Here is a 24,659-nt window from a genome sequence, read left to right on the forward strand (position 1 = left end):
AAGTATCCTTACCTCTTCTTCGCCAATTCAGATCAAGCTCAAGGTAATAGTTTGCCTTACACTTATTCAGTTTCATATTTATGTTCGCATTAAAAACGTGGTATCTACTACCATTTCATACTCTATCATGCATTCACGTATCAGTTCAGTTATAAAAGCATGCATCAGCTATGCATCCTCGTCTTGATAAACTTAGTTTATTAGAACACTTAGTTAGCCATGCATCAGATGTGCATGAGTTCAGTAAATATAGCATGTCAGTCATGAAATCATGTCTCATTCACTCATGTTTAGTTCATGTTCATTTATCATTTTCCCTTTTAGTTAGTCTCATTCGAGGACAAATGTTCTCAAGGGGGAGATATTGTAATACCCGTGCTTATTTCTAACTAGAAATCATCTCAAGAATGCTAGTACTTTCTTTGAAATACAAATCTATTTTCGTACCTATGGTATTTTTGAAATTTCTACTTTCTATCACGTGGAAAATTGAGTTACCTTTCTAACGATACCAATTTTGTCCAAATTCGAAACCAGACGAGGAAGTTATGAATGTTTTACTCAGAACTGACCGAAATGCCCAAGTGCGACGTCCTAGTTTACGAATCGCCAAACAAGTGACGGACTGCCACTTTAACTATCACAGCCAAGGCATTAGGGCCACGTTCTGGATAAAGGATTGATGAACGAGTTAACGGACCATCAAATTTTTGATGGACCATCATCCAGGCCATCAACTCTTATCCATTGAACCCCATTTCTGGTCCACGTATGACGGTCGAAATGACGGACCATCAAGTTTCTGACGGACCGTTAGTCGGGTCGTTACACGCCATGTTCAATTTACTTTCAGGCCATTTTAATAGGGGTAATTTGGTCACTTACCACTCGCCTATATATACCTAGATGAGTCTGAATTTAGCCATTTTGCTCATTATTATTTCACAAACAAAAACTAGGGTTTCTCTCTAACTTTAATCTCCAAGAATAAGACCCAATATTCTTTAAAAATCAAAGGATTTCAAATCTTTCAAGTTCAAAAACATCAAGAACCTTGAGTCAGTTATGCGTACTGTTCATCTATTGATCCATTTTGTTCATAGAGCTCAAGAACCATGTTTTAAATATTTTGTGATTGTCTAGTTGTGATATGAGCATGTACATGTTGATGATTGTTGTTTAAGTTTCAAGATGATATCTAAAGGTGATTTCATGAATTATATGTGTTTGTTAGTTGAAAACCATGATCCTTATGTGGCTTAATATGGTGAAATTCATGAACACACTTAAGCTAAAAGAATGCATGCAAAGTGTTTGATAATATGCCTAGATGATAGAATTCATGTCCCATGATTTAATCATGCTTAAATGACAAGTCTATGCTCTATGCTTTACAATTTCCCATGAATTCCATGTGAGTGATATGCGTTGTTGTTGTGATATGGATTGACTATGATATTGAAGCTATGCAAGTTTATACATGTTGTATGAATTTCCCTTCCATGTATAAGATGTTGAGAACTGTGCTTAGTGTAAAATCCCCTACTCATGATATCGTAAATTGTGGACTCTACTCTTACGATCAAGTCTGTCATGTGTGTCAGTTTTCTTCCATTGAGTCTTGGGGGTACTTGTACCCAAAAAATATAGCTGTGTACCTAGAGCCATGTCATGTTATCATGATAATCTCAGTCAAGCCATGATCTATAGAACTCAGTCAGGCATGTGACTCAGGAAACCTCAGAAATCTCGTGATCTCAGTTAATTCTCAAATAGTATCACTAATCCAGCAGTCAACGGAAGTCAGTTACTCAGTCCATGCACCATCATTTAAATCACGTTTAGTCTCTTCAGATAGGAGTAGAAGTTAGAACAGAGTGAACCCAATAATGGGAACTCACCTGTCAGTTTAGGGTGTGATTCTTAGTAATCATGTTTGTGTTCCAGAACTACGTAGCCAGCGTAGGTTATGACATCTTAACCTATTAGATTAGAGTTGATGAGGTGGATTAATCCGTCATTTTAGGGTTCCCATCATTCTCATTTTGAGTACCTGCTAGCTAAGGGTCACTCAAAGCTGTCCTTACTAGTGGCGTGGTATTGACACCCTTCCAGTCGGGGTAGAGATTGGACCCCAACTTAGCTATATGCGTTATTGGGGCATATTGGTCAAACAACTACCTGCCTCAGTTTCATTCCCAATCTCAGTAAAAAAACTCAGATAGTTCTTTAAATTTCAGTAGATCAGGACTGTCAGATATAGTTAATTCAGTTATAGAATAGAACACAGATAGTTCCATTAGATTCAGGACTGTCAGACACAGTCATCTATGTTATCAGAATTTCAGTATTTGTCATGCTAGATATCATTAGATCATGTATTAGTGTCCAGATCTAGATATCATGTAATCACAATCTCAGTTACTACATATGTATGTTTTCACTCTTACATTCATAGTAATCAGTCAGTTAGCATCGTTCATGCATGTAAACCCTTTTTGCATTTAGCCTACCTCACTCGTATACTCAGTACTCCCAATTGTACTGACGCATTTGTGCTATGGTGCTTTCTATCATGTTACACCATAGGTTCACAGATACAAGCTTCAGATCAGCAGTAGAAGTAGCTTTCCAGTTGCAGAGTTGCAGTGAGACCTCATCCATTTGAGGATGATATTATTTATTTCATTTATTATTTCAATTCAATTTTGCTAGATGGAGTTAGTTGGAGACATGTTCCTTCAACTCCTTATTCAGATAGTATTTAGAGGCTTTCAGATTTATCTTAGATTTGATTCAGATTTTAGTTGTTTTGGGTATTTGTTACCCCATATGAATGTTATGATTTGTTAAATATTCTATGCAGTTGAGCCTTATGGCCTATTGTTCATGTTTTTGCATTATTATGTTATATATTGCAGTGTACAGGTACAGATATCTACCATGGGTTAGCTTGTGGTCCTTTGGGGTCATAAGCATCGTGTAGCACTCCGGTTTAGAAAATTGGGGTGTTACAGAATTATTCCAAGCCCATTCTCATAGCCATCACCTCAGGCATTAAATTATTAGACACCTATATACTTCTACATTCTACAAACATCAGGTTTCCTTGATTATTTCTAATACAGTAAGCACTAGAACTGATACCAAGATTCCCTTTAGATGTTCCATCACTATTGCATTTAAAAGAACCAGGAGTAGGATTTGACCAATACACCACAGAACAAGCAATTTTAGGAGAATAACTGTGAAGAAACTTCAATAAATCTAACCATGTATCTGGTATAGAACTAAATTAGGGATATAGAGTTTTATTCAGCATGACTAAGTTTCTTGTTATTTCTCTTTTCAAGCTCCATAATGTCATCTTACCTCCATGCTTAATTACATTTCTACCTTTCCAAATCTTCCATAAAATAAACAGGGATAGCCTTAAAAATAGGAGTAAGCTTAGCACATGTTGATGTATTCCACCATTTAAATACACTAGCCTTTATTTTCAAAAAAGGACCATTAATACCTGCACATGTTGCGAAATAAACCCATAAACAATTAGCCTTAGAACATGTCATAAATATATGCTCAAAAGTTTCATGACTTCTACTATCACAACAACAATAGAGAGCCTCTTCACAAATACCAGATCTGACCAATTCTTCACCCACTAGTAATCTTTTCTTCCACAATCTCCAAATGAGAAATGAAACCTTAAAAGAAATACCCTTCATCCATATTCTTTTAAAGATCTCACTACTCTTTTTTTTATTTCTCACCAAGTTCCACGCAGACCTAACACTAAATTTACCAGAAACATTCAACATCCACCAAGGTTTAGCCCAATGTTTATTCTCTTGTGTGTACTTCACATTCTGCACCACATGATTACATACTTCATTCCAAAATTTGATTGCAATCTGAGTTCCATGCTTTATTACTAAAACATTAACTCACTTTTTGTAGCTACAAGTTCCTGTGTAAATCAAGAAGAAGTAACTAATGTAAGGCACCCAACTGTGTCCAGTTATCATACCAAACACTTGAATTACCACATTTGGGTTCCCACCATATCTGTTGGTTAAACATGTCCCTGGCTTCAAGCATGAATTTCAATGTTAATGAACTACCCCTCCATTTCATAATTTGAGGTCTAACTTTCTTACAATATTTAGTCCACATGTAGTTGGTCCATAAAGATTTTTGAGTTCTAAAAATCCACCATAGTTTAGTATGCATATCCTTAGAAACATCAAACAGTGATCTAAAACCCAACCCCCTCTTCATCTTTAGGACTTCAACTATCATCCCAAGACACCCAATGTTTATTTCTGCCAACCTCTTTAAAGTTCCACAGAAATCTAGAAAAAATTCTATGCAAATCATGAATAACACACTTTGGAGGATTAATGGCAGATAATAAATAAATTGGAATACTGGATAGAACACTATTGATTACGATAGCTTTACCACCAAATGATAACATTTTCCTTTCCATGTTTGCAACTTTCCTTGAACTTTTTTATCAAATCAGAGAAGTTCACTTTTATTTTCCTTGCATGCCCTATAGGAAATCCCAAATACATCAGTGGAAACTTTTCTTTAGAAAAACCTATGCATTCTTCGACCTCCCTAATATGTGAGTGATCAACTTTATGATATATATAGAATGAGATCTTCTCTTTATTTATAAGTTGTCCAGATTGTTCTTCATATCTCCTGATAATTCCCATTAGAAGCTTCAAAGAATCCTTATCTGCAGATCCAAATATGATGGTGTCATTTGCATAAGCAAGATGATTAATATCATCACTCCACTTTGGTAGTCCAAATCCCTTATAACCAGTTTCCATATATAATGAATTCAGAGCTCTAGAAAGGACTTCTGCAAATAAAATAAATAAAGCAAGTGATAGAGGATCCCCTTGCTTCACCCCCTTGTGGATTGAAAGAAATCATATACTTGACCATTTATTAGTACAAAGTACCAATTATTAGCCAGAAGTCTCCAAATCTTATCAACCACCTCCTTATCAAAACCTATTTTATGAAGCACTTTGACCAAAAAATTCCAGTTTACCTTATCATAAGCCTTGGCCATATCCAATTTGATAACTATATTAGCAGGTTTACCTCTTTTTTCCAATATCTAAAATAATCTCCTGAGCTAACAGAACATTTTCAGTAATGTTCCTTTCTTTCACAAAACCAAATTGATTCTTTGATATAACATTAGGCAATAAGTCTTCTAATCTATCATGAAAAATCCTTGAAATAACCTTATTGAGAAAATTACTCAAACTAATTGATCTCATGTCTGAAAAAATTTGTATGATATCTTTTTTAGGCAATAGCACCAAATTAGTATGAGTGATGGATTTAGGAAGAGTATAACCTTGAAAAAAAATAATAACCACTCTGTACACATCATCACCAATAATATCCCAGTATTTATGGAAAAATAAACCAAAGAAACCATTTGGACCAGGAGCACTATCACTATTAAGTTCAAATACTGCTTTTTTGACCTCTTCTTTGGATGGCATAACATTAATAGCCCTATTCAAATCCACAAAAACCAAACTAGGAACATACTTCATCAATGAATATTCAATATGTGTTAGAGTTTCTGTGAACTGGTCTTGATAGAAATTCATAGCAGGACCAGCCACCTAATCAATCCCTTTAACCCATACTCCTTCTTTGTTTTTAATTCTGTTGAGAAATAATCTTCTTTTTTTGCCTTTAACAAGACTATGAAAGAATCGTGTATTCTTTTCTCCTTCTAAAAACCATTTGATACCAGTTTTTTGCCTCTAGAATTCTCCCTCAAAATGAATATATTTCTTCAGCTCAGCTTGTGCTTTATAAAGAACCATCCTATTTAAAGTTAAAGGGTCAGCTTCAAATAATACCTCTTTCATTTTCACAATTTCCTCTCTAATTGTGAGCTGCTTGAAGATATCCCCTAAAGTATTTTTTCTCCATATAGATAAAGACTACTTGGTTCTTTTTAATTTTTGTTTAAGACTAAAAATATCATAGCCATTAGTTTCTATCCAATTATCTCTGACCACCTATTTGAAGTCTTCCTTTTTCGACCAGAAGTTAAGAAATCTGAATGGCTTATTAATAGCATAGGACTGATTCCCACAGGAAAACAATAATGGAGCATGGTTTGAACCAGTTATTGCTAGATGTTTAGATTCTATTAACCCAAAGCAACCCAAGAATGACTGATTTACCAAGATTCTATCCAATCTTTTGAAAATGCAATCCTCATCTATTCTGCCATTCCACCAAGTAAATGGACTACCCTTGAATTTGATATCAATAAGATCACATGAATTCACACAACAAGCAAAATCCTTATATTCCTGAGGATAAATAGGCAGACCTTCTATCTTCTATTCATTACTTAGAATGACATTAAAATCACTACCAATCAGCCATAGGAGTTGCATTTCCAAATTCAAAGTATATAAATACTCCCATAATGCCATTCTTTCTTGTGCATCACACTTGGAATATATAATTGTAAGTAAAATTGATTGACTAGATTGCAAAAACAATAGCCTTAAAGTCAACTGTTGTTCAGCATCAAGAATAACATCCTCATTAATGTGTTCCTGAATAAAAACCCAAATCTTACCATTTTGATTGTAATTTTCATAGGCCATGCCTAATCTTCTCTTGTATCTTTGAATCTGCATGATATTCTGAAAAGGTTCCATCAAAGCAATTATAGAGAACTTATGATGTCTATTTAACATCTAAATTCTATGAAATGAATTTTGAGTCTTTACTGATCTTACATTCCAAAATAATGCTTTTAGACTCATTTCTGAACAGCTTTAGTATTTCTCTATTTAAGTACTGTATCACCCTTACTCTTAATAAAGTTACTCTTAGCAACTGTCATAGTTGATAAACCACTTCTTTAAAAACTTGATGAGCATTATTCTTATTATTAACCTCTTCCTTGTCTTCTATAGGTTAAATGTTGTATCTTGCTTGGTGGTTCTCCTTTTCAAGTATCTAACGTGATAAAATATCATGCAAGACTTTTACAGGACTGGATTTTGAAGAATGAATGACAACATCTTGTTTTTTTTCTCCAAGCCTGTCATCTCCAACATTAACAAGCCATCTGATTCCTCTGGATACTATCCCACCAACTCTAAGGTATCTATCTGCAAAGGTTTTTGATAATTGGCATAGTCTAATTGAAGTTGTAAGTCCATCTGTGCCTCCTGTGCTTTATTGTTGCTGCAATTAGTTGCAAATAATTGGTGCTTCTCCTCATTCATGTCTTCTTCAAAATTCACCTTGTGTTTATTGAAATGTTCTTCCTGCAATTCATGAGACACATTATCATCTTTCACTTTAGTTTAAAAGTCCCTCTGTTGATCAATTAATTTGCTTCTTGTGTTGGTATGCTGCTCTTCACTGTGCACTACTGTAGTATGTTTATGAAAAGTCTTCTCTACCCATTCTCTAGTACCTTATAAGCATTTTGTACCTTGGTATGCATCATAGAACTCTTTTCTTTGTTCTTCTGCAGGAATATGTTTAGTTAGAGCTTCAAATTTATTATTAGTATTGACTGGATCACTCCAAAATTTAGCCTTTTCACTAATGAATTCTACCTTCTTTTTTGTAAAAATCTATTTGTGGGCTTCCATTTGGAGGTCATTGTGCCCTTGTATTCCTTTTTTATTTGTGGTAGTTCCCCTGAAGAAGCACCATTCTCAAGTTTATCATCTCTTTCTTTGAATTCTGGATGCAAAACTCTATAATACTCCTCACTATGCCTTTGTAACTTGCACTTTTTGTAGTAGGAAGGCAGGTCATCATATTAAATTTTAACCTTCATAATCTTATTCTCCTGATTGTCAGTGCCTTCGAACTCCATGTAAAGAAATTCAAGTTTATGTGCAAGCAAGTCCATCTAAACTTTCACCCTAGCACAACTGGGGCGAGTCTTATTAATGGTTGCTGAGTCAAGAAGAAAAGGTTTGCCAATTGATGAAGCCAGTGAAAATAACACTTCTTTAACAAAGAATATTGGCAGTAGATCTGGAAAAGAAATCCAAGTGGTGACCTGAGTGGTTTCCTCCTTTGGCTTAAAGTTTGCATCATAAATAAATGGCTTTATTTGGTATGCATAACCATCCTTCACGATAATGTAATAAACATTTTTTGCAAGCATGTTTACGTAATCCTCAATACGTTCAAACCTCATAAGCACATGTCTATTTTGCATCAATCCAAATTTGCATTCACCTTTAATTCCACATTGGTATGGAATTAATTCCCTTAATTTAGCAATGTCTGGCCATCCGTATGAGAATTTGCCTACAACAACATATTGTAAATTCTCAATTATATTCATTCTTGTAGCCTCTTGTTCCGACCATTTGAAAATGTGTACTCCATTAGTCAAAGAATATTTCTGTACTGGAATGGGATCAACATCTATTGCTTTGGCATGAGTCATAGAGCCTTTGAAAAAACTAGCATAATTTTTCTTAAGACTATTAACTTCATCTCCAATGGTGGGTACATTTTGGGTATTCTTATTTAGAAGAGGTGGAGAAGAAGAATTTGTGATGTGTTGTTGGGTCTTATCCGCCGCGCAAGTCACCGGAGCTCCGGTGCCGGCATCAAATAGTAATAAATCTGCTAGATGATCCTCTTTTTGAACTAATGAGAGATCCTTGGCTTGCGTACAAGGTCCAACTATTTTTTTATCCTCTTTACCACTGAAAAATAATTGAATCGCAGAGATCTGCTCTTTCAAAATTTGAAATTTGCTCACCTCCAAGTAAGATTTGTTGTTATTGAGTGGTTGATTTGGAAATCCAATCTGGTCCCTATCAATACTTGCAAATTCTTGTTGCTTAGCATATAATTCATGGCTTCCCATTGCTCAGTGGACATAGTTGACAGAACAACTTGTATCTTTTCCAATTTGTTAGCAATAGGATGATGTTTGGTTGATGGATCTATTTGTTGGTGATTGTCAATGATATTGCCCATATTTTGATATTGGTCCAGTGGGCGTAGCCGCTCCACCGGTTGCATTGAAGCTGTTCTGGTGGGAAAAGGTAAAGAAAGTCTAGCTAACTTTTACTCAGCTTGACTAAAAGCTTATATTCTATTCTCTTGTTTATGTTTCAACATCACTTAAATTTATGGATAGTTCTTTATTTTCTTGAGTCTTAGACTCATTAATTCCTTCAGGAATATTAACATTGCTCAAATCTTGAACTTCCATATGAGGATCTTTCGTAGTGTTATCTTGACCATTTGTTTTTCTTTTTCTAGGATTTCGATCCTTAGACCTAATGGCCTGCCACGCTTCAAGCATGCTTTAGATTTATTAGCTATGACACTAGTGGATGGTCCTTTAGGAACATCAATACTAATTGGGATATTCTCTGCAAGAATATCTGATTTAGTGATCCTTTTCAAATCTGTAAATGAGTCTAACATTTGATTTGCAATTTTATGCAGATGAATAATCTTTTGTACTTCTTGCTCACAAATAGAAGCACGTGGATCAGGATGAGATAGTGATGGATTTTTTCACAAAATTTCTCTTTCAATTTCACTATCTTCTCCCCCTAATTTGGGGAAAACTATCTCATCAAATCGATAATCTACAAATCGAGCAGTGAACATATCTCCCATTAATGGTTCAAGATAGAGAATAATGGAGGGTGATCAAACCCAACATAAATTCCTAACCTTCTTTGGGGGCCCATCTTGGTGCAGTTTGGTGGTGCTATAGGCACATAAACTCCATACCCCAAAATTCTTAAATGAGATATATTAGGCTCTTAATGCAAAACCAATTGCAACAGAAAAAATTGATGATAATTTGTCGATCTAAGATGAATAAGTATTGCAGCATGCAAAATTGCATGACCCCAAATAGAAGTGGGCAACTTAGTTTTCATAAGAAATGGTCTTCCTATCAACTGCAAACATTTAATTATTGACTCAGCAACGCCATTTTGAGTGTGAACATGGGGTACAAGATGTTCCACTCTTATCCCAATTGATAAGCAATAGTCATTTAATGGTTGGGATGAAAATTCTATAGCATTATCAAAGTAAATAGACTTAATTTGATTATCGAGAAACTGTGCCCATAATCTTATTATTTGTGCCAATAATTTTTCAAGTTCCAAGTTGCGAGATGACAAAAGGAATAGATGAGACCATCTGGAAGAAGTATCTATTAGGACAATAAAGTATCTAAACGATCCACTAGGTAGGTGAATGGGTCCACAAATATCTCCATGTATGCGTTCCAAGAATGCGGGGGACTCAATCCCAAATTTTTTGGCGATGGCCTCACAATCATCTTGCCCTTCTCGAACTCCCTTACCTACGAAGACAGATAAAATGATTGATACAAGCAAGAATAAAGTTAAAAATAACACCTATGTGGTCAGAAATAAGAAGAAAATCGATCTGTTGTGAAGGGTAGAGCAATTTGTTAAGTAGTTGTTGTCTGTACTATATAATTGAGTGAGAAAGAAAAAAGACCGAGAACTCGATATTTGAAATGATGAAACATTTTTCTCATAAATGGATGATTTGTATTTTGGAAAAGAATGAAAAATTTTGAAAATGTTAATTTGGTCTGAATTGATCTTAATTATTTTTTAAAATTATAAAAGATATGCGTAATTTTTAACCCTCTCATCATGCAATTACCAAAAGACTCAATTAAAGTTGTAGTTGACCCTATAAATTCACCCTTGGTTCTAGATTAATCAATCTAGGTATTAGACTTTAACATATGAACTCAATTGAAATTGTATAAAAATAAATGTTCAAGCTGATGCATCATATTACTCATCCATTGTAAATTATCAAACTGATTAAGTAATATATTGTGATAGATTACCTATTTGTTGAAAGTTATCAAATGGATTATCACATGTCGCAACAAATTATATATTTGTTATAAATTATCAAATAGGCGCTGCCATCTGTTATAGTTGAACCTATGAGAACTCACTGCTAGTCCTGGATTAATCAATTAAGGTATTAGTTGGACATATGAGGTAGTAAGAATTGGTTCAACTCAGAGTGATCGATCAACGACTCTGTTCGGAGGAATGCAATACCGTCTCATCATGCAATTGCCAAAAGACTCAACTAAAGTTGTAGTTGACCCTATAACTCATCCCTATTCCTAGATTAATCAATTAAGGTATTAGTCTAATATATGAAATCAATTGAAATTGTATAAAAATAAATGTTCAATTTATTGCAACAGATTAACAATAGGTTGTAAGTTATCAAAAAGATTAAGTCATTTGTCACAATAGATTACTCATCTGTTGTAAATTATCAAACAGATTAAGTCATCTGTTGTGACAATTACCCACCTATTGTAAATTATCAAATGGATTAAGTCATATATCACAACAGATTACCTATCTATTGTAAATTATCAAATAGGCGCTTCCATATATTGTAGTTGACCCTATGAGAACTCACCCTTGGTCCTGGATTAACTAATTAAGGTATTAGTCTAACATATGAGGTAGTAAGAATTAGTTTAGCTCAGAGTGATCGATCAATGACTCTGCTCGGGAGGAATGCAATACCGTCTTATCATGCAATTTTCAAAAGACTTAATTGAAGTTGTAGTTAACCCTATGAGAACTCACCCCTAGTCCTAGATTAATCAATTAAGGTATTAGTTGAACATATGAGGTAGTAAGAATCGGTTTTTCTCAGAGTGATCGATCGACAACTCTGGTCGATAGAAATGCAATACTATCTCATTATACAATTGCCAAAAGAATCAATTGAAGTTGTAGTTGAACCTATGAGAGCTCACCCCTGGTCCTAGATTAATCAATTAAGTTATTAGTCTAACACATGAACTCAATTGAAATTATATAAAAATAAATATTCAACCTATTACAATAGATTAACCATCTGTTGTAAATTATCAAATAGATTAAGTCATTTATTACAATAGATTACTTATCTGCTGTAAATAATCAAACAGATTAAGTCATCTATGGTGACAGATTACCCATCTATTGTAAATTATCAAATAGATTGCCTTATGTCGCAACAGATTACCTATCTATTGTAAATTATCAAATGGGCATTGCCATCTGTTATAGTTGACCCTATAAGAACTCACTTATGGTCCTAGATTAGCCAATTAAGGTATTAGTTGAACATATAAGGTAGTAAGATTTGGTTCAGCTCAGAGTGATCGATCGATGACTCTGGTCGGGCAAAACGCAATACCGTCTCATCATGCAATTACCCAAAGACTCAATTGAAGTGGTAGTTGACCCTATGAGAACTCACTTCTGGTCTTAGATTAATCAATTAAGGTATTATTCTAACATTGAGGTAGTAAGAATCGGTTCAGCTCAAAGTTATCGATCGACGACTCTGATCGGGAGGAACACAATACCGTCTCATCATGTAATTGCCAAAAAACTTGATTGAAGTTTTCGTTGAACCTATGAGAACTCACCCCTGGTCCAAGATTAATTAATTAAGGTATTAGTCTAACATATGAAATCAATTAAAATTGTATAAAAATAAATGTTCAACCTATTGCAACAAATTAACAATCTATTGTAAGTTATCAAACAGATTAAGTCATTTATTGCAATAGATTACTCATTTGTTGTAAATTATCAAATAGATTAAGTCATCTATTGCGACAGATTACCCATCTATTGTAAATTATCAAATAGATTAAGTCATATGTCACAACAGATTACCCATATATTGTAAATTATTTAATAGGTGCTACCGTCTATTGTAGTTGACCCTATGAGAACTCACCCCTAGTCCTAGATAAAAAATTAAGGTATTAGTCTAACATATGAGGTAGTAAGAATTAGTTCAGATCAGAGTGATCAATCGATGACTCTGGTCGAGAGGAACGTAATACCGTCTCATCATGCAATTTTTGAAAAACTCAATTAAAGTTGTAGTTAACCCTATGAGATCTCACCTTTGATCCTAGATTAATCAATTAAGGTATTAGTTGAACATATAAGGTAGTAAGAATCAGTTTAGCTCAAAGTGATCGATCGGCGACTCTAGTTAGTTGGAATGCAATACTGTCTCATTATACAATTGCCAAAAGACTTAATTAAAGTTATAATTGACCCTATGAGAACTCACTCCTGGTCCTAGATTAATCAATTAAGGTATTAGTATAACATATGAAATCAATTGAAATTGTATAAAAATAAATGTTCAACTTATTGCAACAAATGTCTTTTCTGTTGGATTTAATTAAATAGATTAAGTCATCTGTTATGACATATTACGTATCTGTTGTAAATTATCAAACAGGTGATGTACCTGTTGCGACAGATGATCGAGCTTTGAAAAATTTCAAATAGAAATTGTTATCTGTTACACTTAGATGTTTTAAGACCCTTTTTTTAATGCAATTAGGTTTTTCCTGTCCAAGATATAAAAGTTTAAATACTAAGACGGTAAAAACTATTACTTGGATAACTCAAAAATCTCCTGAGTGAGTAGTCTTATCTGGTCTTTTCAATGTCACTGTCTCCTCATGCCCCTAAAAAGTTATTAATGAATATTTAAACCCATATCTAGAAGAATACTCTCTCCTTCATCCATAAAGTAAGACTCAACTCATCTATCACCCTTCTTTATTCTCAATTCTCTTTCTTTCCCTTTTTCCTGTCTTTTCTCTCTTATTTTGGATGAGGATTTTGGATCTCAGCCGATCAATATATTTTCTTGACTGAACTGGATATTCTGATCCGTTTACTTTTTTCACATTGTAGGAATGGTTCACTATTGCTCTTTCCATCTGATCTTTTTCTTTGTATATCATTTAAATTAGACATTTAGTTCTGCTGCTATTAATGATTTTCCCATTACTAGTTTCCTATTTATTGATAAAATTGAAGGAAAGGTGACTTTTAAGTTTTAAATGAATGAACCATTATTTTTATATCTATTGCAAAATGCCTCATCGATTGAACAGATGGGTAATTTATTGCATCAAATTGTTCATCTATTGATTCACTCAATTTTGTTTTACCCTTTTGTAAAAACAGAGCAACTGTTTGAAATCAAACCAGTAGAAAGGATGGTTTGATTTATTTCAACAGATAACCCATCTGTTGTAACATGTCAGCCATCTGTTACAACAGATGCCTCATCGGTTAAGCAGATGGGTAATCTATTGTATCAGATTGGTCATCTATTGATTCATTTAATTTTGTGTTACCTTTTGGTAATGTTCTATTGTTCTTCTCTTGTTTGACATCAAATATATTTCTCTTGTTTACAGATAAAAGGAAGTGAAACTGGATCCACTTTTGCCCGACCAGCATTAAAGACTGGAGTAAAGAAGGGTTAGAGAAAGAAGCTGCTAGCAGATAGAACCACTTTATATGTAGGAGGTATGTATTACTGATCAACCTATCATGTAAAGACACATACAGTACAATGATTTTGTGAATGTTTGTTCTTTACCTATTAGGCGTTAGTCCTTCAAACAAGATATGGCATTTTACCGTTAAGATTGTTAGGTTCGAACTGGTAAGGCTGAGGGACCAAGTAAGTGGTATCGATACCCTATTATAATTTAATGACCGTTTATGCTCATGTTTTTGTGTCTAAGTTTTAGAAGGGTTCAGGTTTTTTGTTGCAGTATAAATATCCAATAGTGATTGGATTGGTTTTAAAGGCTCAATGGACTTCTTGAAAGGCCTCTGAAACCTTGCACTGCAACAAACAATGATGGAACCAATAGAAATTCCCCTGGTCCAAATTTATATGGATGGATTACTAGAGGAGACTATTATACAGCAGTAGGTTCTTGGGAGAATACTTGTGCAGGAAAGGGGAGGTTAAGAAGGTCATATATTATCTCAGACCTTGTTTAAGAAGAAACATAGGGTAGTAAGAAAAGTGTAGCGAAATTGGCTGATGAAATTGACATAAAAAATGAAAAAACTAGATGAGATGCGAATGCGAAAATGTATCCAAAAATGAAAATCTATCAGTCGTTGAAGAAAATGAAGAATGGTCAAGAGGACTGGAGATGGTCACTTTGCTAGAGACTGCAACTAGCGAGCATTGCCTCAATGAAGACCCATAAAATGTAGGACCAGAACTCTAAGAAAGTATCTTTGTGAGCACGGATGGTGGTAAGATTGTCGGTCAGAATTGAAACCTGAACCAACTACTCCTGAATTAAAAATACGGATCAAGCCAAGGTGGAAATTTTTAAAATCTAACTTGCATCCCATGCCTCCTATTTATGGATCTAGTTAGTTCAAAGGTAGTAGAAATAACATGGAATGGAATTTCTAGCCAACTTCAGACCTTTTTATTTCTACAGCCATTGACTTGATCATAGCCACAAAAAGTAGACATGGCATTCAAGTTAGACTTCAGAAATTGATACAAGTCAAATGGTTGCCTTAGATTTTGATGGAATCTCTGGATGCCAACACCCAGTAAGAACCCACAAAATTCTAAGCTTGACTCAGTCCTTTAAAGCCTACTAAGGGGTCCCAGACTTGGAAAAAAATTAAGCTAAGTATTTATACTTAGAGTCAATTAAGCCTTCGTAGTTTAGAAATCCTAGTTATTGACCTTCCTGACCTTATTTTTTTAATTTTCAAATTAATTCATGATTAGGGTCACTTGTAGGCCATCTTGGATGAGTTTTGAGTTTTTTCGACTAGCATAAGGGCAAGTTTGGATGCTAAAAATAGTGAGGGGTCGCGATGGTGATGTGTGAGCCTATTCTAACACATTTAAAGCTTTTAACTCTAAATAATTGCAAAGTCTTGAGCAACTTTACTCATTTTTTATTAGTTTACTTTGATTTTGCAGTATAAGTAGAGAAGAAGGGGAACCACAAATAAAGGAAGCAAAAAGCATGAAATCGGAAGCAAATAAACAATAAAATGTGGCTGACGACATCCATGACATGTCGTCAGCCTAGTGATAGGCTGCCAAGGATGCCGTCAACCTTAACCAGAGAATGAGATTTGTTGTAACGTTGTGACGACATGTCGTGATGAGGTGTCAGAGTTGTGAGAAGGCATTAGGATCACCGTCAACCTTAGCCAGAAATTCTCAAAATGGAAGAGGAGCTGACGACATCCATGATGCGCCATTAGACTCCTGATAGGACGTCATTGTCGCCGTCAGCCTGAGATAGCAAAAGCCAAACTTAAAGAGAATCTGACGACATCTGTGATAGGCCATCAAACTCCTGATAGTTCGTCACGAGCATCGTTATCTATTCTGAAGAAAATATGAACTTTAATTTTTTTTTCTTATTTAGGGTTAACTATTTAAAGACTTGTTTTAGTTTTTCTTTTTATTCATTCGATCATCAATTAATTGACATATCCCACAAGATAGAACATACGACTTTTCTCTCTGTCTATCTCAAGAATAATATTTTTGCGGTTTGCCTTGTGATTCAATTGAAAGAACACTTTTTGATTTCCTTCATTATTGTAAGTTAATTCTTTCAATTATGAATTTAATTTGTGTGCTTATTTCTTACATCATGAGTAACTAAACACTCTTAACCTGGATTATGAAATCTAGGGTTAGGTCATGATAAGGTGTTAATTAATTACTCAAGGTTTAATAACTGTTAGGGTTTCTTAGTAATTTTGAGATTAGAATTTATGTCTGTTGGTTGCAAACAATAGGCGTACCTACTTTAGTTTTCTTGAGAAAGAAAGCATAAACAGTAGGAAGTGAATTATCAATAGGGACTCAGAAAGGCTTCGTTTAATAATCAACGCTGTAACAAGGTTGATTAACCTAAGGTAAAATCTGGGAAGTGAGTTGTGATTCCCTAAGCCCGAGAGGATTAGAAAATTAGACGCTCGAATAGGTCGAGAGACATTTGAGTATATCATCGATAAAGATAGCTTGTCATCCTAACCACCATGAGAACCTTGAGTTAATGGTAGCATCTGCCATTTTCCATAAGCCCCAGTGAACATAATCCTGGTTATTTCATAAACTTTTGATTGATAAACACTGAAATTAAAGTGACCAAAAATTATTTTCTAATATCCAAAACTCCCATTTAATTTTTTTTATATCATTTGTTTGAATTTAACTTGTAGCTTTAGTTTCAAACTAGTTTAATCGCCACTCACATTTTTTCCTATGGGATTCGACCCTAACCTAGTTGGTTTTTATATTAACAACGATCTCTTACACCCATTCAAGAGTATAGTTTGAGCGTTATCAAAAATGGCGCCGTTGTCGGGGATCAATTTGGCGTATTAAGTTGGTTTGGAATTTTAGCCTACTTGCTTGAATTCAAACTTGTAAATATTTGTTTTTAGTTTCTTTTATTTGTTATGTTAGGTAGATTTTTATTTTAGTTTACTTATTACTGTGGTATTTTGGAATGAGCATGATCTTGGTGGTTGGAAATCTTATCTTGATGATCCATGCCCATATTGTGATGGACCTCACTTTTGGCAAGATTATAGATATGCTCCCTGGAGAGAGATGTGTGCACCATCTCCATCCTATCAGGAGTACGATTGTTCTGTATGTGGTGGTCAAAATGGACATTGGAGTGATTGCCCAAATGCTAACCCAAATTCTAGTTCTTCTTATGATTTTGATAGGTCTTATGGTCAAGAATAGGAAGAACGAAGCACCGAAAAGAGTGACATTGAAGCTATGCTTCAACTAATGTTAGAGTGTGTGGACACAATGAATGATATCATACGTGATATACATCAAGACATAAGGGAAAATAATGAGAAAAGAAGAATGATAGTGGATATTGATATAGAGGTCAAACATTCAAAGCACTTTTCCACATTATGTTTAGATGATATCTTGTTTGTGGAATCATTTAACATAAAGGACGAGTGTGAAGATGAGGATCAAGAATCCAATATTGATTATGATCTTGATGTTGAGCAATCCTCGGTGATTTCCCAACCATTCAAACCATTTATGAATAAAGATGCCAAAGACGAGGAGATGGTACTAGAGTCAAAAGAAGAAATCAAGCACAATCCTTGTGAAGACTCTAGTCCATTTTGGGGTAAAAATACTAATAGGGATGCTACTCCAAAATTGAGAGTTAGTCCTCATTCAAACCACTTTTCAACATTATGCTTGGTGGATTTGATGAAAGTTGAATCACCCAAGCAAATGATGAATTCTGAAAATAAGGAGGAAGATTCTTACATTTTGGAGTTTGTCCTTCCAAAAAGGTATACTACAACCCTAATCTTGAAGGCCAAGAAGCTTAAAGATCGATGTCTATTTAGTGGCTGTTTAAGATTCTTACTGTTGCCAAATGAGCCCACACGAAAGTTCAATGCAAAATTGGGCAAGCAGTTCAAGTCTTTGAAGTGGCATGATAGAACATTCCTCATCATGCCCTCATATTTTCCCAACACACCCCGAATATGTATTGATCAAAAGTTGGGTCGATGTTCAAATCCTCCAAGTGGAGAGATAAATAATTATCAACAAGGTATCTTGATGAAGTCTGAGTAGTCAAGATAACTGAGTCGTGTTGCGACACTAAATTAGGCGCTTCTTGGGAGGCAACCCAAGGTATTTTGTTATTTGTATTCGTATTATGTGATTGACATCAAACCTTCACACCCATGGTGCCACAGGTATGTTTCTGACTCTTTTTTTTTTGGTTTGACGCATTGGGGGCTTTGCATGATTTTAAGTTGAGGGTGGGGCTACTTGTGGGTGTTGATGTCCTCTTGTGATTTTTGTTACCGTGTCTCTTTTCCCCGGAGTCTTGTTCCTAGTAGAGCCGACATGTTGAGGCGTACTGCACTTATTTTGTGATATGTTTTAGTTGACTAGGATAAATACAAGTAATTAAGGCAGTTAACTTGTTTTTGTGATTTTTGAGCACCTCTACATTGGTATGATATATTACTATGCAAATTGCATCTATTTGTGACCACGGTGTATCTTTATGTGGCATTAGTCTAAAAACTGAATAACCTTTGTTAAACAAGTACATGAACTGGATAAGTAGTTATATGCAAGATACTTATGTGCCTTGTGTGTGTAAGGTCTTACTCAGTTCCCGTTGTGTGTTGAATCTAGAACTTTCCCTGTTAGTCTTGCCATGGTCATAGGATAGGAGTTAGAAAAGGATCATAGGCCGTTTTTTATTTTAGCCCACTTTAGCTAAAATGATCTTCCCTATGTGCATATTATCTCTTGATACCTGTTTTGAGCCTAATTAGCCTATTTCTTTCTAGGACACCTCTCACCTTCCCATTTACATCATAATGAACCTGTTTTGGCCCTGGTCCTCCTTGGACACTGTGCACCTTGACTTAGGAAAACTGCCTAAGTTGAGGGTGGCTATCATAGGGGTGCATGATACAAAATGAGTGTGAAGAGAGGAAGAATAAAAGAAAAGAAAAAAAAGTTGGGTGCGGTGAAAAAGGAATAAGAAATGAGAAAGTTGTGTAAAAGAAGATAAAAAGATAATGTGATAATTGAAACAAACTGCATCCATCTTGAGCATGTGTGGCCAAAAAAAGAGAGAAAGAAAAGAAGGTTGGGAGTTGAAACCCCAAGAGTTTAGTGTAGTGTCAAGGAGGCATAGTCACTCTAAAATATCTATGAAATCATACCAGCCCCTAGTCAATATTACAAGCTTAAGAAAAGCCCTATAGTGATCCTGACTGACTTGTCTGACGACTTAGGTACTAACTATAAGGGAAAGCCTATGGCATTTGATGCGCAATGTTAGAACTTCGTTCTAAGAGTGAGTTTTTTGTTTATCCCTGTGTTTATGTATGTAAATTTTGACATGAGTGAAAAAAGAATTTCTTTATTGTGAGGGCACACTAGGTATGTTGCTAATCACTGCCTTATTTGGATAGTGTGATTTGGGTATGTGCTGGGTTGTTATTGCTAAAATTCTTGCCATATCTTGATCCTCATGAGTTGCATGGGTACTTTCAATAATAGACATAGTTTCTCTTAATTTGACTGACCTTGGAGATGGTGCATGTATTCTGAACTGATATGAGTAGTTAGCTACCAACTTGTACTTTGTATACTCTTGGTTATATTCTGGTTGCTTGAGGACAAGCAATTTCTTAAGTTGAGGGTGTTGATGTGTGAGCCTATTCTAACACATTTAAAGCTTTTAACTCTAAATAATTGCAAAGTCTTGAGCAACTTTAGTCGTTTTTGATTAGTTTACTTTGATTCTGCAGTATAAGTAGATAAGAAGGGGACCCACAAATAAAGGAAGCAAAAAGCATGAAATCGGGAGAAAATAAAGAACAAAGTGTGGCCGACGACATCCATGACATGTCGTCAGCCTGGTGATAGGCTGTCAAGGATGCCATCAACCTTAACCAGAGAATAATAAGGCATCAGAGTTGTGATAAGGCGTCAGGATCACCGTCAACCTTAGGCAGAAATTCTCAAAATGGAAAAGGAGCTGACAACATCCATGATGCGCCATCAGACTCCTGATAGGACGCCATTTTTGCCGTCAGCCTGAGATAGCAAAATCCAAACTTAAAGAGAATCTGACGACGTCCATGATAGGCCATTACGAGCGTCGTCATCTATTTCGAAGAAAATCTGAACTTTAATTTTATTTTCTTATTTAGGGTTAACTATTTAAAGCCTTGTTTTAGTTTTTTTTTTATTCATTTGATCATCAATTAATTGACATATCCCACAAGATAGAACATACGACTTTTCTCTCTGTCAATCTCAAGAACAATAATTTGGTGGTTTGCCTTATGATTCAATTGAAAGAACACTTTTTATTTCCTTCATTATTGTAAGTTAATCCTTTCAATTATGAATTCAATTTGTGTGCTTAGTTCTTGCATCATGAGTAAATAAACACTCTTAACCTGGATTATGGAATCTAGGGTTAGGTGATGATAAGGTGTTAATTAATTACTCAAGGTTTAATAAGTGTTAGGATTTCTTGGTAATTCTGAGATTAGAATTTTGTTTGTTGGTTGCAAACAATAGGCGTACCTACTTTGGTTTGCTTGAGAAAGAAATCATAAACAGTAGGAAGTGAATTATCAACAGGGACTCGAAAAGGCTTAGTTTGATAATCAGCATTGTAACACGGTTGATTAACCTGAGGTAAAATCTAGGTAGTGAGTTGCGATTCCCTAAGTTTGAGAGGATTAGGAAATTAGACTCTCGAATAGGTCGAGAGACATTTGAGCATATCATCGATAAAGATATTTTGTCATCCTAACCACCATGAGAACCTTGAGTTAATGGTAGCATCTGTCATTTTCCGTAAGCCCTAGTGAACATAATCTTGGTTATTTCATAAACTCCTCATTGACAAACACTGAAATTAAAGTGACCAAAAATTATTTGCTAATATCCAAAACTCCCATTTTATTTTATTTTTAGATCGTTTGTTTGAATTTAACTTGTAGCTTTAGTTTCAAACTAGTTTAATCGGCACTCACATTATTCCCTGTGGGATTTGACCCCAACCTAGTTGGGTTTTATATTAACAACGATCGCTTACACCTATTCAAGAGTGTAGTTTGAGCGTTATCAGATGGCCCCACGTCGCGAGGCCTTGTCAACCCTGCTAGAGGTCGTATCACGATAGGTAGTCAACCCAAGTAGGGGTCGTGACACGAGGGACAACCCAGTTCAGCAAATTTCAATTATGGGTTATGGGGTTAAATGGGTCAATTTCCCCACCCTTATTCACCAAAAAATATGAAATTAAGCCCCCATTCACCAAAATATACTCACTTTCTCTCAAACTCTCTCTAGAACAAGCATTAGGATTTTCAATTCAAGATTCAAATCTCAAGAATTCTACCATCAATCTTCTAAAAAAAAGCATAAAGGTATGTGAAGTGTTCATCTAAGGGCCCCTTTCACCCTTGGAGTTCAAGAAACCCTTTTTAAAATCTTAAATCGTGATTTACATGTTTTGGGTTGTTTGTATTCATGTTAATCTTGTTGTGTGATTTTCAAGATGATGTCTTTAATGAATTTCAGGAATTTTTGTTAGCATGCGGGTTGAAATCTTTGAAATTGAATTGATTAATGTAGCCATGATATATTGAATTATTATTCATGCCCAAGTATAATGTGATGCCTCCCATATGTTTTCCAAAATTCCTAAGTGAATTAATTGTGCAATTTGATCCATTGTTGATCTTAATTCTGAACTCATGAAAGAACTACATGTCTAAATGGCTCCCATGTTAAAGCTATGCCTTGAAGGTGTTTGTTGAAATGCCTATGTGAATTGTTAGTGTACTTATGACATGATAGAATGCATCCCTATACATGTAAAAGTTCAAGATTTGCAAGTGTTGGATTAAATGCCTTAGAAAGTGAATTATGAATAGGTGACCATTGTTATACTTTACTCTTTACACTATCAAGTTCTGGGGGTATTTAATACCCGATAATTTAGTTGTATACCTAGAGCCAGTGTCAGTTACAAAATAGTCTCAGTCATGTCACGATCAGTGGTACTTTTAGTCAGTTCCAGAATTCAGAAAAACTCAATAAACTCAGTACTAATCTAGTCCAGTTCAGTATTCAGTTTAGTGTCTACTCAGTTGGGAGTAGAATTCAGCATCGAGTGAACCCAAGGATGGGGACTATCCTGCCAGTAGAGGATGTAATTCATAGAAGCAATCCTTACATTCCATAACTACGTAGCCAGCGTAGGTTGAGATATCAAACCTACCAGTCGTGGGTTGATGAGGGGTTTTAACCTATCAGTTGATGGTTCCACCATTCTCATTAGAATACCCACTAGATGATGGTATCTCTTCAGTTGTCTTAACCCGTGACACGGTACTAGTACCCTTCCAACTGGGTTATAGGTTGGACCCTAAAATCTATTCAGAAAAGGGGTATGTCAGTCAAATGATTACCTCCCACAGTCTCAATTTTAGATTCAGTCTCAAATTAGAATTCAGTATAGTTCTACAGACTTCAGGACTGTCAAATACAGTCATCCAGATAATCAGTAATACAGTATTAGTAAAATTAGATATCAGTAAATTAGTATTCAGACTCAGTATCTAGTATCATCACAATTTCAGTTACAGTCTACGTATTCATGTATGTACTCCCATTCAATCATATTCATGTTATTCAATTAGTATTATTCATGCATCATGAACCCATGTATTTCAGCCTACCTCACTGAGCATACCAGTATATTCAAAGTACTGATGCATGCTTTTTGCACTATGATGTCTTATATCATAGGTTCAGATGCACGTGCCCCAGAGCATCCTCAATAGTACAACTTCTCAGCAGACAATGTAGTGGTGAGTCCTCATATTTTGAGGACATGATTATTTTTAGCATTTTAGTTATTTCAGCAGTCAGTCGGAGTTAGTTGGGGACTTTTCCCAACAACTTTATATTTTAAATAGTTTAAAGGCTGATCAGACTAGAGTGTTTTCAGACAGTTGTTTTTCCAACATTTAAATTTTTGTATACAGTATTGTTTTCAGATTTGAACCTTATGGTAATTTTCGTATTTACTTTCTTATTTTGTAATTACAACATCTTTACTATTCAGTGTTCATAGCAGGTACTAGTCATAGGTTAGTTAGTGGTCCTTTGGGATTGTTAGCGCCGTGTAGTGTCTGGGGTACAGACTTGGGGAGTTACACACCTAAAGGCTTAAGACTCGTTCACCTCTAGAGCATAAGGATATGCAAGGAAGGCTCATTTTGAGCATGACTTAAAGAAATACTGCATGTAGAAGGTTTCTTGGATGCTTACACTGTTGTTAACCCAAGAACCACAAGTCTTGAAGAATAAACCATCCTCGATTTTGAGAGCATTGAAGAGGCATCATTCATTCAAGTCCAACACAGCTTGTCCTCTCCTTTATTAAGGGTATTTTGGTCATTTCACGTGTTTTATTTACATACCACGACCGCCCCTCTCATTAAAGGAAAAGTGGTCTTTTTATTTTCTTTTGTAATATATTATAAGTAGGATTTTTTAAGTTTTCTCTTATTAGTTGTTTGATGATAAAAATATGAGTTATTGAAAATCCTCTCTCTTGAGAGTATACCACTTTAGTATAGTTTTTAGTTAGGGATTGGATTAGCCATTATAGTTTATGGCTTGGAAAAGCCAATATTGTTCTTTGCTTGGAAATAGTGGACCTTGAGGTGATTTGATTTCCTTGGCGGTCACCATAAGAGTGTGGTGTTATTGTTACATTCATTATGGGTCTTTGAGTTTAATATACTCTTTAGTTCCAAATCCTTGTAATAATCTATGTCTCACTGTCTATCTTTACCTTTCTTGCAATTGTGTTAGTGTTTGTATCTTGTAATCATTTGTTTTTGCTGAATTTGAACCTTGTGTTCACCTTGTTCTTGTTGTATTATGGATTTTTTTGTGATAAAACACCTTGTAAACTCGTGATACTTGTGTTGTTGTTGTTGGATGAAACTAGCAGTCAAAGGGGTCCTAGAGAGGGTTCTCAATTTGTGGACTGTTTTGTGGGCTATTTGTGCCTTTCGTGGTCGTTCTTATATCAGAAATTGATGCCTTGTCTTCCCTTATTTTTAATTCAGGAGTTGTTGGTTCAGGTTACAATTCTGACTGACAAT

The sequence above is a fragment of the Capsicum annuum genome, chromosome 5, assembly GCF_002878395.1.
Source record: "Capsicum annuum cultivar UCD-10X-F1 chromosome 5, UCD10Xv1.1, whole genome shotgun sequence".
NCBI classification, from domain to species: domain Eukaryota; kingdom Viridiplantae; phylum Streptophyta; class Magnoliopsida; order Solanales; family Solanaceae; genus Capsicum; species Capsicum annuum.